Source organism: Conger conger, chromosome 8, assembly GCF_963514075.1.
Source record: "Conger conger chromosome 8, fConCon1.1, whole genome shotgun sequence".
NCBI lineage: Eukaryota > Metazoa > Chordata > Actinopteri > Anguilliformes > Congridae > Conger > Conger conger.
In genome coordinates this window covers 44,170,861-44,184,758 of record NC_083767.1, presented here as the reverse complement: position 1 = coordinate 44,184,758, position 13,898 = coordinate 44,170,861, and the positions used below count along the sequence as shown (strand labels likewise).

At 37.8% G+C, this 13,898-nt stretch overlaps 1 protein-coding gene across 2 annotated transcripts in view; it reads right to left on the bottom strand.

The window, feature by feature from the left end:
* The window catches only part of sfmbt2 (Scm like with four mbt domains 2), a 70,824-nt gene extending 61,762 nt beyond the window's left edge, over positions 1 to 9,062 (bottom strand). For both annotated transcript variants that reach the window (XM_061252841.1, XM_061252842.1), the window contains exon 1: positions 8,962 to 9,062. The gene's annotated coding sequence lies outside the window, so the exon portion shown is untranslated. The remainder of the gene's footprint in view (positions 1 to 8,961) is intronic.
* Positions 9,063 to 13,898: the final 4,836 nt, after the last annotated feature.

Sequence of the window (13,898 nt, the reverse complement as noted above, 5' to 3'; positions counted from 1 at the left end):
TGACTCAGATGTTAAGGCAGGCAAATCAGTAAGGTAAATCCTTAGTTTATCCACACAGCAAAAAAGTTTGTGTTAAATGAACTCTGACAGAGTTCATTTAACTGATAGGGTACATTCTTATCCCTTGAGGACTCATATAAACACTTGTGTTTGTAGAAAAAACACTACAGGCCAGTTTCTCAGATGCAGATTAAGCCTAGTCCTAGACAAAATGACATTTTGAATGGAGACTCGCCATGCCTTAATTGGTATTTATAGAGGTGTCATTTGTAGGGTGGAAAGATAGAAATTTCTCCACGACTCAGCATTCAACTATCAGTTACAAACCAGATAGTGCCATTCGAAACCAGTCACTCAAAAAGAGGAAGCAGAACTGTTAACCCTCCTATTATGTTCAGATTTTATGACCAATTTTACGTTTGGGGTCAAACTAAGCCCAATAGTTGAAATAAACACAATACATTTTTGCCACATAGTGTGTCACCTTCTCATTGTCTCCCAAATTACTATCTTTTTATGAAATAAAGCTGAAAAATCTGTGAGAAACATCTCATTTTGGAACAGTAAGTGAAAGTTGGGCACCTGTATGGGACCAGAATCAAAGAAATTAGAGAAAAAATGTTTTATGGTTGCATATTTTCTTACATTTCATACAGTTACAGAGGGTCAAAATAACACTGCACAACAAATTTGTATGCCAAGTTGGTACGGGATGTCGCATAGCATTATGTTTATTACATGTTTACTATTTAATCCCACCAAATTAGAAAAATAGTAAAATCATACAGTATCAATATAAAAAAATGGTTAACTGGTTTTTAAGAGATGAAACACTGAATGGGGTCAAATTGACCCCAAACATAAGGATATAGTAATTTATTCTACATTATCAAAATATGTCAAAAAATAGTCAAGGGGCAATATGCCAATGATTCACCATCACAGTTTCAAAGCATTAGGAGACACACCTAACTACTGCAATGCTTACAGTGAAGAGTCCTAAAGTAGCACTCTGACAAAACGCATCAGCTTTTATTTTCTATCTTGATTGAATACATTTTCCCGAGAAGAGTGCTGTCCTTAAGCCTCATTACCGCCTAAAGTAGTGTTAACAAAACTACAGTACAATGCTGCAAAGTGACAGCATCACATAAAATAACATACAGGAGAGCATCAGGACTTCTTCTATAGCCTTCACAGTGACAATCCACTATACGCAACACTAGCATAAAAATGTCAATAAAAACCAACCACATCTTTACTTCCCTCCACTGCATTTATCTGAGTACACAATGTTCAGGGCTAAATCCACTATGATGAAGGCTGTTTTACTCTGATTCTGACAATTCCATAACTGTTTTCACTCAGAGCCGGTGGACTACCGAACACTTTAGTTTGTAGGAAAGGCAGCAGTAACTTGTAGGCTGAGCAGCAAGCTCAATTAAAAAATTACTGATTTTCTTTTCAATTTACTTGTTATTTTGTGTCATTAGTGGTGGGTGTTTGAGCTGTGGAAACTTAACATTGCAACTGCCATGTCTCATGCATATTGGCTCAATGAGCAAGCCAAAAATAATTGTAGGCCATAGCGACACCAAAAATATCCAATGAAGCCAAATTAAAAATGCCACCTTCAATAATCTAAATAAGAGGTTTGTGCTAATGATCTGAACCTGCAATGCTGCAATCACCTTGCTTTTCTTGGTGATTACTTAATAAGCCCTGGACCTTGCTGGACCTTGCTTGACTGAAGGATTTTGTGGAATTTCAAGGTGCAAAGATTTTTTTGGAAATCTGGCTGTAAACTTAGGTACACAGCAGAGGAATTCCACTTTCCATCTGGACTGTGAGGGCTTGATGTGCCCAGCTAACAAGCTCATGGCCTTCAATCTGTTCTGCAGCTAGCTTTGCAGTTGCAGTCACATTAGTGGATCCAAAGATTGTCAAAAAGAAAACAAGCACATTTTGTGTGCCATTTGTGTGACATTTCAAACAGTAGCTTCATACTGGTAAACAAATTGGTTTTGCTGTTCTTAAAAATCTGTGCACACATCCACAGTCTAATACAGACTTCACAATAAGTGCAATAAATAAAACAGGTGTTTTGAAAAATGTATTTACATAATCTTTCATGAGTTTTAAACATGATTCAAAATCATTTTAAATGTTTAACATTTTGTAAATATACACTCACTTAGCACTTTATTAGGTATTTATAACTTTTTGTTTTTGACTTGGTCTTCTGCTGCTGCACCCTATCTATTTAAGAGGTTTGACACCTTGTGTGTTCAGAGATGCTCTTCTGCATACCACTGTTGTAATGTGCGATTATTTGCATTACTGTCACCTTCCTGTCAGCTTTGACCAGTCTGGCCCTTCTCCAATGACCGTTCTCATAAAAAACACGTTTTTGCCCGCAGAACTGCAGCTCACTGGATGTCTTTTGTTTTTTACACCATTCTCTAGAGACTGTTATGTGTGAAAATCCCAAAAGATCATTCCACAGTCAAAGTCACTTAGATCACATTTCTTCCCCATTTGGTCTGAAAAACAACTAAACCTCATGACCATGTCTGTATGCTTTTATGCATTTAGTTGCTGGAACATGATTGGCTGATTAAATGTTAGATTAACAAGCTGGTGTACACTAATACAGAATGCCACAGAATGCTATACCAACACCTGCTACCCTCAACTACCCCTACCCCTGTCCCCCACCCACCTGACAAAATATATAAATAAATCAAACACAACATGGCCAAGTATATTTTGCTTTGGCTATTGTCATGTTTTGTGTTCACTCACTTGCTAGCTGTGATGACATAGCGCTGAAAAATGATGAAACACTTCCTCTGTTTGTGCTGCTTGTATTGAGGGATGTTGTGTTATTGTGGGCCTACTGAAAACCCCCATGAATGTCATATCTCCACAGACAGAGCACAGCAGTGTTTAGGAGAGAAAAAAGCAATGCAAAACAGTTTGCTTTTTGTTTTGTTAACTACAGCATTTTTATTCTGTGGCTGCTGAAAATCACAGTCCACTTCTCCAGCACGTTAGGAAAATCCAGTTCCTTTGGTGTAAATAATGACTCTCCAACAAAGACCTGTATACACTCAGACTTTCAAGCAGAGAAATGAAATCACTCAATTATGTGTTATTTTAAACCTTAAATCAGGTCCATAAGCTCTCCTTAGAACACAATATAAAATGTTAATTTTTGCATGTTTTTTCAAACCTGAATGGAATGCATGTTGGCTTATGAATGAATGCTCAGGAAAACGGGTGTGTTTTAAACTCACCTTTCAGTATTCAATTTCAGTCCTGAGTTCCAAACATTTTGAATGAATACACACTTTCCAAAGGTGACACTAACATTATGTTCGTATATTTCCACAAACTAGGTATTAATTTTTTTCCATTGGCCAACACAATTTAATATTTGAATGGCAAGCAGCTCTGATCCAACTGTACACATTAATAAGTTCTGTAACATTTACATCTGGATGTGAATTTTCAATATCCGTAAAAAACAAACTGATAAAAAATAGACATGGCTCCTGCATGATACTGACAACTTGTTGAACAGCATTTGCTTTGCAGGCAAAAAAGGCAAGAGATTCAGGCAGACACAAAAGAGCTAATCTTGTCCAATGCCTGGTATACATTCATACAAAATATGAACAATGATAACCAGACCCTTTGAGCCATAACAATGTATGAAGAAAACACTTGGGATGAGACTCATTATTAAGCACATCATCATCTTGCTTTATCTGAGTTATTAATCCAAATCAATATTCATGAGGAAAAGCCTTAGAACCTATCATAAAATAGCAGGTAATTAATTTATATTATTAATTCCCCGGCTTGAAAGTCTGAATGAATGCCGATCCCATCTTGAAGAGTCATTCTTTACAGCGAAACAGCTGAAGTGTCATTTAGAGGCTGGGGAGGAACAGCTTTGATTATTTAAATAATTTAAATAACAGAAATCAGGAGCCTAGAAATATTCCAAAAAATCACTGATAAAATGTGCGCATCCTTCAGAAGTGACAAAGAACTCAATCACATCTTTGATTACCATAAATCCTGGTTCGGATCCATTCTCTATTTATTTGATCAGTCATAAAAAATAATTGTACTTTGAAGCATGATTTTTAAAAGACTATGATGAGTCACTTAAGCTCGTGAGTTATAGCATCTCTTAATTAACACAAATTCAAGACCAAGATGCATTTTGACATCAACTGACACAATATGAACTAATGACGTGGCTTTCATTACTCAGAAAATCATTCATTGAATACAAATGCAGTGAGCAAATGTCCTCTTTTAACGTGAGTGCTCTCACTTCACTTTGAATGACTTCAAATTCAATATGCACTAACGCATTGCGATTTTTAAGATAATAATTTTAAGGCACATGCATTGGGCAGGCCTGAGTGGCCTTGGTGATTTGATTCCCTCTTCCATTCTATTGAGAAGATCCAAACGGGTCCAGTGAAATAATCAAACAGCACAATCCAGGCTGTATTAGAGGGTTTCCCCCCACTAATCCCACTCAGCGGCACAAACAACAAAGTGACAGTAAGTCTCCCATATGGTGACAGGAAGACCCCCACACCTGGTTGAGCTGCGCAAACCGAAAGTGGCCTTCCTTATTGTTCCGGAAGCTAAAAACGAGGGGAATTAAGTGATTAACACATCTATCATGTTGATGTTTTGTTTGTGTATTTTTATTTTCACTGAATCTGGCATGAAAACCCCAGCAGTCACAACAGCAGCGGGGCAGTACGGAGCTCAGCTGAGGACCGCCAGAGGATGCGGGTTTGATTCCTAAGAGGTGCACTGCAGTCGTACCCATACCCATAAACATACAACTATAAGCATGCATGGCACGAAACACACACAAAGCACATGTCACTCTGTATGAGATGTCTGCCACAAACACACACACACAAATCCACACCCCAAATCATGTGGATCAGCACAATAAAGGCCACATCATTACCACATTTTTACCCATTACCCCATCCCATTGCCCAAGGTGGCATTACATCAACGTCTCACCAGGCCAGGGCTCCCTGGCGGCATTGCGATACCTTTCCGCAAAATCTGCCAGCTCTGCCAGAAAACTGACAACCAGCACACTCCCACTGATGGACCCGGAGGTGCTGTCTGTTACATTACAGCCCGAACAAGACCTTCCTCATTTCACTCAAATTATTTCCTCTCATTTCAGCAGGTAAACCTACCTGATATTATTCAACAATTGGCCTTTATTGCTGTAACACTGTACATATTTCCTATTCCCTTTTCATAGAATACACACGCCTGTCACTTCTATTTGCTGGTTATTTAACAAAAGCCCACAAATAGAGCCCACGTTCTCTGGTATCACAAAATTCAAACAAGTACAAGCCAAGGAGGATGAGATAGAGGGACGAGCTTATCTCCAGGAGTAAAGTAAGAAACTCTGCCGACTCCTCAGTGTCTCCTCCACAGTTTCCTTGCAGATAAAATTACCCTGGACTCAATACAGAGTAAACAACAACTTCAGGCAACAAGTCCACTGTTACCAATCGCCTAAATAAAGACCGCCTCCCAAACCCCCAAATATTCAGTACTGTCATTTGGTTATAACAGGATGCAACAGAATATGTCAAATGCAAGGGGTTGCTGTTGCTGACAGCTGCATCACAATCAATGCAATCCAACAAGTGACGGGATGTTTAAAATCTTTAATCTATTTAACAATTCTAGTTTGGAACATATATTTACTTGATGAGAACAAGGAATGCAGGATCATGTGTGAACACAGCCAAATGACACATATGGAGACCAATTACAGAAATAAAGAAAAATGTTCCACTTCAAAGTAATCTCGGTCAGCTGGGTGAAGTGAGGTTATATTTCCCATTTTATATGTTTACATTTAACAGCAGACTACATGATATCCTAAATACAGGTTTTTACTGGTACATTATTTGATACTTATTGTGAACTTGGCAGCAACAAACATGGATTAGTTTGCCTTCCTAATAAAGAACCAACGTCTCTGCGCAGCAGCAGTAAGCAAAAACACGTTTCGATAGATAAAAATAAAAAAACTACTTACAACTCGTTTTAAATTATAGCAATTATTCCATTTTTTCTTTTCATCTCTTTTTGGACAATAGCCAACCATGTGGAAATGGGATCACAGCTGTCAGCAACAAACGCCCAATTCCCTTCTTCTCCTCTTACAGCTCCAAATAACCTGATTTAAACACCCGGCGTAATGAATATAAACCTGATACACATGGAAATGACGAAAGTGCGATAATGTTAACATTAAGTATACCTGCAGGTAAGCTGAGAAACATATAGCAAGTTATCAGGTAACTAGGTAACTGGTAGTTCAAAATGTTTTCCAATGGTTACACAGAGGAAAGACAGTATTAGATGTCTGAGACACCCGGGGGTTGAATGTTACGAGGATTACAGACCGTATTTAACATTTTTTATTCGTCCATTTTTATAGCCTGATTAGGTAGGCCACTGCATGGATGAACTGTAGGTGTTGGTTTCGTTGCTTTTACATCGTCATGACGTTAAGCAGTTTCCATGCTCCAATGGAAACGTATCAAGCTCATTTTATTACAATGCCGCCAGGTCCATTCCCGTAGGCTTACTATATGCAATATAAAATATTAAAGAGAAAAACGTTTCAATCCATATTAATAAAACAAAATTAGCCTTTCGGATCTTACCTGACATGAGTACAACGAAGTTGTTGGACATGGTTAATTCAACTAAGCACAAATTCATTTTACCCAGCTTGTAATCGCACTAGACTAATAGAATTCCTGTTGGAGATGATTGAGTAGATCCTAGGCTAGCCTACATTGTGCTGTCGCAAACGTGCAATAGATGGTCCCGGTTGATTCAACGTTTTATGAGCTAAGTTTCCGAAACCACTGGTGGTGACTACACCTTGACCAAAATACTCCAGGGAGAAATTTGTTAATATGGGAGAGAGACTGCTGCCAGGCTTGGATGCATAAATTACTGAGGGATTCCCACAAGCCATTATAAAACCAGAAGCTAGTTGTACCGATATACTGGAAATTTTTATGACACTGAAAGACATTCCCTCAACACAACGGCATTACACAAACAACTGAAACGCAACCACCGCAAATCTCCTTTTAGTTTAGAAACCGCTCTACACCTACAGTATCGCAGACCCTCAGCGGGCATTGTCACCCAGTCCCCTCCCCCTCCCCCACTTTTTGAAAACTTGCCCCATATTTTCCATTTCTAAAACACAAGTAAATATAAATAGCGTAGTCGGAATGTATATCACTTCCTCATTCTGAGAATCGAATCGGCCTTGTACCACGTAAATACCGCGTTGAGCTTTATCAATGCTTGAGGAGATATGATGCAAGGCACTGAACGCATCAATACGTCCTACATGAGTCCATCAATGGTTTACCTTATTTTGAGTGTCTTGAAACTATATTTAGTCTAATCTTCATTCACAGTGCCGTTCAGTTGGCGGAATAAAACACAACCCCATTAAATGAGTAATTCCCTGTCGCAACTCTTTTGCCGCGTCTCCAAAGCGTCGACCATCCAACAATTTGTCAAAGGCTTTGAAAGTGACATTCGTGTTGGTGGAGCCCGGTGATGTCATGAAGACCGTAAGAATAAACGATTGTTTGAAGAATCCGCATCGTGACAATGCAATCAAAAACCATTACAAAATTATATAATATGCAAGAAATCCTCTGTAAATGACCATTGGGCAACCAAACCAAGGATTTGCCCCAATCGCGCAATAAATACATACAGAAATAGCCTACCTACGCTTGATAAAAGAAATTGACAACATCATTATCGGAAATTATCGTGTATGTGATGACAAGCCGATGCATTATTTTAATTGTTAAGGAGTTTGCGTTGTTACATAACTGATTTGGTGACATAAAAATAAATGCAAGATATTTGTATATTGCATATCCATTTACAGTTGCTATACAGAGTGGCTTTTTTAAAATGAAACAGGAAACATGCACTGCATTTGTAGGAGAGGGTGTCATCGTCGTTCTTATGTGTGCAGAAAGCTACAAAGCATATTAGTTATTATATATTTGGCACTCCGTTAAAGTACTTGGCAAAATGGACAAAAAGTATTGCAGCGGAAAAAAACGCAAACGACAAAGAAGCGCACACACTTTGTATTTAATTCATTAGAGCACGCCTAGATATATCTAAAGAAACTTAAACCAAATGGATAACTCTCTTTGTTTTATTTTTTCCCAATTCAAAGTATTTATTTTCAAAATTGCACATCTCGACGCGCCATGTTGTAGACGTCTGACATACGCTGTGCCCAGCATTTTCATGCCTTTGCGCAACAAACCTTGAGCTCAAACATTTCGCACCTACAGTATATTAACAGGAAAAAGGATGATTGAAATCGAATTCAGTGTAGTCTATATAGATTCCATTAAAATGAGATACAGTACAGGAAGAGGTGTCTTGAAATCGAAACGAGGTCACATGGAATACAAAAACGAAAGGTGAAAATAAGAAAATAACTGTGTTTTTTGACCAAAAAGCTGTCATTAAAAATAATATTTTCATGTAATCAATGATTTTTCGTCTCAATAGTAAATGCGAATCTGATAATGAAATACATTATTCGCACAAAGCGAGGCAAAAGTTAAATATTCTGCCAAACGATTTGCACCGTCATTCGTGAAAGGAATAATTGTACTTAGCAAAACACTTTGTACAACTTGCCTCCTGTTAGCTACAGTATTTCTGTTTCTAGAAAAACAGCCTCGGAGCAGCTTAATGTTTTAACCAGGAAAAACCTTTCAGGCGGGTTGAATCGCCCAGAAAACGACGAACGTTGTCAGATCGAACAAATAACTACTTAAAGAAATAATCACTAACCACCTGTCTTACCTTAATGAAGTTTTTCAGCGTCAAAATTCGCAACCCCCTTTTGATCAGTTGGACAAGGCGAGCGGTGTCTTTTTCAGCTGCCCAGCCAAAGCTTCGTTCCAATATGGCATCCTACATCTGCGCATGTCCAAAAATCTTCTGCTTATTTTCCAGCCAACTCCTTCACTGACCTTTACAGCAGTTGCAAAATTTTGCTCTAAATAGAATGCCTAAGCCACCACCCCTAATTTTGGAAACTTTTGAAACGAAGAAAATGCTGTATGCGCAACTTGTTGATCGATTTTATACCGCCAGTCTGTTTAGACGACTGAACCATATGGCTGTGTCGAATTTAAATGAATTTAACGACCTTGTAATTTATTTATAAGACACGCTTGTAAACTAAAAAAAGAATATTAAAGTGAATAATAATAACATTCACATTCAAGATGAGTTACTATAAACTCGTCAATGTACTTTTGTATTCAAAGAAAACATCCATGACATTAATGTTATCTCATTTATAATCAAATCTCAAATGATGGTTTGTGTTCATACTCTCGCGCTTCTTTTTAAATCCATTTTTATTTTTGCTTCCTCGCCTTTTGTATTGTATTCGTGTTACAAATGCGTTACAAATGGGAGCTTATTTAAATTATCCCTGATAGTTTATTTCGCTAGTTTTTGTCACTTGCATTGAAAGGTTAGTATATTCTTAGAACATGAATCTATAGTAAAGCATACTGTATAGGTACTGGGATCATATAATTTATAAAAGCCAAGAAGGCAGCTCAAATTTTGGAACAGACGGTGTTATGATGTTATACAGACATCATATTACGTAGTTACTTGTTCAGAACATTCCAAAGTCCAAAGTTGCCCGACATGCCATTTTAAAATGACAGAAATTACAAAGCTTTTTGAAATGGCATTTTTAAATGACAGACATGGAAATATGCTATGCTAGCCGAGCATATGGCGTGTTTTCATCGTTTTTATTGGATAAAATGTATACAAGGAAATAAAGTGGCGTAAAATACGTGCATGGACTATACTATTTTTTCCCCAAATGAAGGTCCTTGATAGACCATAGTTCTTTTCGTATCGTGGCCGTTTTAATAATAATATTTTTCAGAGAAATGTCAAAAACATTTAAGTGATTCTCCTTATCCCCCTATCTGATTATCAAATAAGAAATTTTAGGTAAATTGAGCTTCTCTCCACGAATCAACACTGACCTCTAGTGTGTGCTAGTGCTCATAATGGTGTGTGTTGCTATGTTTACGATATTCTCTGTTAACTCATTGGCTGACAAAATTTACAAATTACACAATATATATCAAAAATAATTGTAACATTTTTAAGGTAGGGTATACGTGGAGGTGGTTGGGTCCACTGTAGGCTACTCGTTGTTCACGTGTAAGTGCCATTGTTGATGACGTTTTAAAGGATAAACTAAAATCTCCCGTCATTTTTAGGAATGTGTATCGACCAGTAGGCCTAAATATGACTGACCGATTTTCGGGTTTATACAGGTTTATAGGCCTTTTGTTGGTGAAATAGGCAAACATAGTTTAAAGGATGGCATATATAGCATTATGGCCAGTGTGCTATATTATTTTATATTTCCTCTGCGCAAAAGAATGCACATTAGGGTTGTATTAATATATACATTCTGATGGACGGCTTAGCCGAGGAACAGATGGTTTTCCATAATCTGCACGGGGAGCGTTAATAAGGGAACACGGGGATGGATTAACGTCGTGCAATTCAGGGGCATATGTAATTTTTTTCAATGTATTTATTTACTTTTCCTATACTGCAGTGGTTCTGCTACAATAGGTGTTACATATGCTTATGTACCTATATGTCTATCTCACAGAAAATGTGCTTCAGCAGCATGAACTAATCAACCTATATTTCCAATACAGTTTAATTAAAGGTTTATTTGTCAGATTTGGACCAAATTATATTGCTTGCAATCTGTGGACACGTTACAAAGTTAATCCCATTTTTTGCAACCTGTAATTTGTTTATTAGGTTGAAATCAGCACGTGAGGAAGATTGAGTTCTCCATATGTCTTCCTGTTATGGTAAGTCTGTTTTTGTTTAATTTCCTGCTTTATTAAAACTCCTGACTGCTACTGGTGTTAGATAACAGTCTTTTAACCTCTTAAATTCTGGATGTAAATCCTAATGGCCACAGCATTTTTATCAATATTTCATTTATTTAAATGACAACTTATCAAACACCCATATCTCCTCTGTGAAAAAGTCAAAAGTATGTGTCCCTTGAACTCATTAACTGGTTGCACCACCTTTTGCAGCAATAATTGCTCCCAAACACTTCCTATAATTTGATATCTGTCTTTTGTGTCACTGTGGAGGAATTTTAGCCCACTCTACTATGCAGAACAGGTTTAATTTATACAAAATGTTTGTTTTGTCTTAAGGTTTGTCTCGTTTCAGGTCCAGCCACAGCATCTCTATTGGGGATGTGGTTCAACTAAAGAGTTTGACTAGGCCACTCCAAAGCCATTTATAAGGCTCTGAGACACCATCGAACCACCGCAGTGAGAGCCATTATCTCCAAATAGACAACACTTGGAACAGTGGTGAATCTTTCCAGGAGTAGCCAGCCTGCCAAAAGTTCCCCAAGGGCACAGCAACAACTCATCCTGGAAGTCAATCGCAATCCCTGAATAACATTCAAGTAACTGCAGGCCTCCCTAGCTTCAGCAAAGGTCAGTGTCCATGACCCCACAATAAGAAAGAGACTGGGTAAAATGGGATTCATGAAAGAGCAGCAAAACGGAAGCCACTGCTAACCAAGAGATTCATCGCTGCTCATCTCACATTCAAAACACAAAAGCAAGTCCACATCTAAATGGCTGAAAAGAAACAAAGTGGGTTATTGGCCTAGTTAAAGTACTGACTTAATAGAGAACCCAATAGAGATTCTGCAGCAAGACCTGAAATGAGCAGTTTGTGCTTGAAAACCTACCAATTTGTTGGAACGTGATGTGAAAAAAATATCAAATTATCGGAAGCATTTGGTTGCAATTATTGCAGCTAATCCTGCAATCAGTTATTATGTTTAAGGGGCAATTACTTTTTTTACAGCGGTGAGATATAAATATATGAAATAATAATGAAAAGTATGTGTTTTATTTTTTTTTTGGTCCCCTCTGTCTAATATTACATGTTGACTAAAGATCTGAAACCATTAAGTGTGACAAAATGCAATAATAGAGGAAATCTGAAATGGGGAAAACACTTTTTCACAGCACAGAATACATGTTATATGCAGGCCAAAACAACAGCAAAACAACAACTCTTTTAACTTACAACAGCAGCTAAAAATAATTACTCGCCACAGGGGTAAAGACATTTCCTCAGGGGAAAACTAACATATATCTCTACGCAAAGAACAAAGAACCATTGATGAAAATAAACTTTGATGGGGTGTTCTTCTTGCCTTGTGAGCATTTTCAGTTTAGTCTCCATGTACAGAATATGCCTGCCAAGATGGCTCTTCATGATGTTGTCTCTGTCAAATCTACTCAGGATTTTCTGTCATCCAATCAAGTGAAATACATCTCATAAATCCACACTTGCTGCCTCTTTCACGGTCAACAGAATGCGTTCTAATCAGCCATTCTACAAGGCTCTCTCAAACTGTGGAATTTATACTAGTATCTAGTAAACTTCTTTGTTTTCCTAAAATGGAAAAGATAAAATATCTTGTTTAAATAGATGTTTAAGAAAGGTATTTCTTCCTCCAGATTACAAATATGTGCATATTTTTAGCACCTTCAACAATCAAAACTGTTCTTTTCAATGTGTAATAGTGCCATGATAGTGGCGGAAGAGAAATAGGTTTCAAAAATGTTATATTTTTAAGACCACACCAAACCATACATAGTTCAAGTTATCAAATATGCAGTATTTTTTGTTGTTCAGCTATTTAAATATTTTTATTTACCACATTGGATTCCTTCATCCTGAAGTGAACAATGGCTTTCCAATGCCAGATTTTGAATAGTCCCCAGTAGATTTTTTAATTTTTTATTGAGTTCTCTTGTGTCTGTAACCCTGCAGCAGTTTCTCATGTAAAAGCAACAGTTGCCCAGTCCCTCATGCTGAAATCAGTTCCCAAGGGCTGAGAATGGCTGGCTTTCCATCCTCCCTTTACCTGGGAGTCAGGTGTGGATGCAGTCAGTCCAATCAGTACTAATTGCTCAGTAAATTACCCTGTCTTGCTAGTTATTTCTCTCCTGGGCACACAGACATTCCGCGTGGCAATTTACTTTGCTGATGGAAGTAAGAATTGAAAAGGCCGCCATTTTGTGAAAAATGAAAAGATATGGCTTTGTCATTGGTGGCAGAGAAATGTAAACAGGAAATTCGATAGACCTCTAACTTGTCTGTCCTGTCTGTTGCGAGACGCTCATGAGCGTGCTTGCACGCAAGTTGAAAAACATGAAACATCAAGAGGACCAGGCTGATAACCACAAGCTAAAAAAAAGTAGCTGAGTGTCTCAAAGGGAAGAAGAGACCTACTAAACAGCAGGCTTACCATGCAGCACTTGCAGATTAACACTGGAATCCTTTTAGACTACATATTTGTTCTGCAGACAACCTTACGCACAGTGAATTGTCGTTGTCATCTTACACGTATTATAGGTATGCTGAATATTTACTTAAGAAACTGGTTTTCAAGTGCCTTACTTAAAGGTCAAACAATGGTTGGGTCCAAGAACAAATAGCAGATTTTAAGATACAATCTCAGTTGTAGTGCAAACTGCTTAACCACCCGCCTATACCATACTTCCAACACAGCTCAATTGTTTCAATGACACTGCTGTAAGGGTGCATGCCACACTGATTCAGCAGGCCATAGTGTATTATTGCACCACACTTCCCTGTACTTGCCAATGTTGTCTGGTGAAAGCAAG